Source organism: Mustela nigripes, chromosome 1 (assembly GCF_022355385.1).
Source record: "Mustela nigripes isolate SB6536 chromosome 1, MUSNIG.SB6536, whole genome shotgun sequence".
Lineage (NCBI taxonomy): Eukaryota > Metazoa > Chordata > Mammalia > Carnivora > Mustelidae > Mustela > Mustela nigripes.
Genome location: NC_081557.1, coordinates 173,681,449 through 173,685,820, shown reverse-complemented (window position 1 = coordinate 173,685,820; position 4,372 = coordinate 173,681,449). Strand labels below are relative to the sequence as shown.

The window sequence follows — 4,372 nt, the reverse complement described above, 5'->3', positions numbered from 1 at the left end:
TCTGTGGTTTTAGATTAGAAATGATTGGTCTCTAAAGACCCTTTTAAAATACTGCTTTTAGGCTTTCAGCCTTCTCCTTTAATGAGTTAGTGGTGAATTTTCAATAAAACAGTTAAATCAAAACACTTGAACATTTATATATCCTGCTTATCTCTTCATGACTTAAAGACTTCTATAAAATACCAAAATCAATGTCCTGAAACAGGTTAGAGAAGTATACTGCTTAGCTGTTGTTGATTTATTTAGTCATTTGTGGAATTTATAGGAGATAGAAAAAAATATGGCTTCTTAATGTTAAAAGATGTTTATTGTCAGCTTTGCGCAGTGGCAGTATCGTAGCCAATGAGGTTTATCCGAGGCGCGATTATTGCTAATTGAAAAGATGTTTATTGTTTATTGCCGTGACACCTTCACAATGCTCTTCTCATTTGAAGAGGATGTTCAAAAAAAATTTTTTTTGCATGTTTATAAAATTTTAAAGATATATCTTGTGATTATAATATCAGTTATCTGGATTTTAGATTAAAAGAAAGATATATGTGCTGAACTCACTAATTCTTTTTTGACTGATTCACGCATTGGATGTCACAGGTAACTTATGTCAGAAGGACAGGGAGATATGGACAGAACACATTTTTTTTTTTTTTTTTTTTTGGTTCCTGGATAGAACTCTAATTTTAGCTCTTACTTAATAAGCCTAATGATAGACAAGAAGGATCTGGAAAATCGGATTATCACTCCAAGAAATTTGTGCTTAACAGAAAATGCCTTAATAGTCATCACTGATGGATCCTTGAGAGAAGTTATGTGATTGAAATACATTTCTGTTCTCACTCCTCCAGGGTTCAAAGTGGAAGCATTTGATTGGCTGGGCATAAGTTATGTGCCCACATGTCTGCTGCCATTGGGCAGAGAAACAGGTAATTTCTCCCCTTCTGCTCTTGTAATAAAAGGTGAGGACTCTGCATCCTGCCAATAATACATATCTTGGGAACTCCCCCCAAAGATGAAGAAGGTTTGGATGCTGGGCACTAGAATGGTGAATTAGTTTCTACATCTTTGGGTTCAGTTTCTACGGCTGATTCATTTTTATATCTGCCACTTTTTTTCGTCATACAGTGATCATTCATGTGCATTTATTCATTCATTAATAATGGATAGCTCACTCTGAGGGGCTAGGCCAATGCTCTTAGGGAGATTAATTCCATTTGGAGGAAACTGATGATAAGCAGATAAACATAAAAAGTAAATATAATAATTTTAGAGAGAAGAACTAAGAAAACAATGGAAAAGGTAGAGACAGAGGTTGGGAGGCAGTCAAAGAACGCCTTTCTGAAGTGTGACTTCAGCTGAAAAAACAATCGATGGGCTGGAGGGTTGACTGTAGAGGACAGTCAGGTAATTGCAGTAATCTAGCTGAGGCATTCTGGGGCTTTGAGCTTTCTGAGTATAGCGTGCTATTATTTCTCTACCCCTGGAAATCTATTCTCTGCCCTTTGGAGTCCTGTGGACTGTATCATTTTGGCTTCTGTGCCTCTGGCTTCCAAGTGAGTGTGGCCAGCTGGAGATAAGAGCAGGAGACTGAAAGGTGAAAGGAGAAAAAAGCCTGAATACTTCTTCTTTACTGCATATCCTTAGTGCACATCTGTACCTCTGGGCTATGGTGTTGGCAACTGCTGCCTTCCTTCCCTTTGCAACCACGTTTCTTGTCAGGTGGCCCCTCTCTCAGAAGCACACAGAAGTTTGGTAGCAAAACTCCTCTTGTTCCTTCAGGTCTTGAGGTGATACTGGCTTCCAGCTATTCTAAGTCTTCACCATCCCTTAGGGCTCTATAAGTAGTTCCTTCCTTCAACTCTCTTCTGTTAATCCTCTAGGTATGTGCAGGTAATTTTGAGGAGGAAACTCTGACTGAAAGAAGGGATGGACGGATGTTGGAGACACTGGGGAGTTGTCTCCAGGGTTTGGCGGTTGGCTGGGTGTGGTGAGAGAGATGGAGAAAGAATAATGCAAGGAAAGGTAAAGCAGGCTGTCCCTCCAGAAAACTGTGGACCCTGAAAAGTATAGCTTCAGTGGGGTAGGAAGGATAGAAACTAAATAGCCTCTCTTTTAATCTTTCTTCTAACTGCTGCTACTTAAACAGATTCTCACTTTTCTGAGCACCTATAATTTAGAGCCAGTGTTAGGTTAACACTCGCTGTTCTCTTTTTGTTTGCGTGTGTGTAATTTTGAAGAAAAAAGCTAGGGGTTTTAAAATCTTTAAATCTTAATCTTCAACAGTGTTTACTGGGCAAAGAAATAAAGATGGAGAGGTTACCATGCAATTATTTCCTCTTCCAGTTGGCTATAAATATTATTGAACAACCATCAAACTGAATACAAACCCAGAGAGAGTTATGTTTTTCCTTCCACTGACTATTAATTTGGTAATTAAGAGATAAATTTTGAAAATTTTGGTCGGTAATATATAATTACTATATGGAAGTGCATAATTGATTCTAAACTTTAATCTGAAAGAGGCCATTTAGGAGTTAGTTATGGAATGCTTTCCATTTAAGGATGCTCCTCCATAAAGATTCAAAGGATTAAGATTTAAAGATTTAAAACTGCTAGCTAAGTTACACAGGACTCATATTCTGAAATGTTTTCCATTAGGGAGAAATCGATCTTATAGGACTTGAAATTCTCTTCTAGGTTGCTTTTTTATGCTTTCAAAAACTGTTAGGACTTTATTTTTTCATGTGTAACTTTGTGCTAATGAACTTAAAAATTTATCCATACTATTATAAATGGCTAATATTCACTAAAGTGACACTTTCAAACAAAGAAAAATGAGAAATAATTGCTTCTCAGTTCCTGCTGGTCCCAAATAGTGAAAAAAGGATTAGGTATGAGTCCTGGAAAGGCTTAAGCAGAAAAAAAATGCAGCCTCAACAAAACCAGAAGAAATAGAAAAAGAAAGGTTGATATCTTCATTTAGAAGAAACTGCAGTCCTGTACCTCCACTGATCTCTAATGCCGTCAGCCAGGTGGAAGCTGTCCTGTACTGGGGCTTGAGAAAATACAGTTGAAATAGACTGGTGGTATTAATGCCTGCAGGCACAGAGCTTTGTGACTTTGGTCTAAAAAGATAGGAATTGACTAATCAATTTGGTATGGTAATTAGGTTTTAACTCAGTTGTACTGAATGTGTCTATTTTAACTGCAGATATGTGAAAATTAAATTTTCTCCCTCCATTTTTAAAAAAATAATTCTCATGGAGAGTTTTTATTTATTTATTTATTTATTTATTTATTTTTTTAAATAACTGGGTTAGAGAAAGCTTTGCTGCTTTTTTGGAAATGGTCTTCCCCTCAACGTTTCTATATTTAATCCCTTCATAGCATGCAGTTTATCTTTAACTTTGCTTGTAAGAAGTCACTTATATTTTTCTTAAGATACTGAGACTTACCAGATCATAAAGATTCATAGAAAGCTGTTTGTCAGCTTTTAAAGTCCTGGCTTTGCTTTTGGGAACTCTGTTTTTTTTCTATTTCTCATTAACAGACTGATAAGGCAGATATCTTGTGATAACCATGGTGGGAAAATTTCTTCTTCTTCTTTTTCTTTTTTTTTCCAGTTATTTGAAATTGCACCAATAATCTTGTAAAAATTTTAATTACCTAGCGCCATCTTGTGGACCAATTATCTATTTGTATGGGTCAAACCTATTAAATGTGATAAATGATACAGATTTTTCTGTCTTTTTTGTTATGATAAAGACCTTAAAGTTCTTTCAATAAAATGTTATATTTTATTCTTGTTGTCTACTGTATTACTCAAAAATTCTAAATATTCCGTAGTTATTTTTAGGAGGCAATCCAAAGGTTAACCTGATAAATCTGAGATTATTGTAATAAATAATCCAAACCAAGACCAGCCAGTAGAAACAGATGGTGCTTCTGGAGGAACTTGAAAATTTTCCGCTCTTAAATGGACATAAACCTTCTGCCTGGAGCTGTGTAACTACATGGACTTATGAGCATGCCTGTAAATCTATGTGGTTACTTTTTTTTTTTTTTTTTTTTTTTTTGTGGTCTCCAGTCACTCCAGTCACATTCTTTTAATTTGATGCTTCTCAAGGTATGGAAAGCAGAGGCTAACTCAAAACACAAGAGAACAAGTTCTGGTTATTCTCAGTTTGTACTGCTATCTTTCCTCTTCCTATGATTGCTTCCTGCTTCTCTGTTTTGCATGTGAGACTGTGTATTCCAGTAAAAGGACAAAAGATAATTTAGCAAGCTTTTATTATATCTAAGCCTGGGTTTAACTCCCTCAATAACTGAATAGGTGTATAATCCCATGGATTTCTTAAGGTAGTGAGTTCAGTGTAGG

General features: G+C 35.9%; 1 pseudogene; it reads left to right on the top strand.

The window, feature by feature from the left end:
• Nucleotides 1-313: 313 nt before the first annotated feature.
• Nucleotides 314-473, top strand: LOC132008755 (U4 spliceosomal RNA; annotated as a pseudogene).
• The last annotated feature ends 3,899 nt before the right edge of the window (nucleotides 474-4,372 follow it).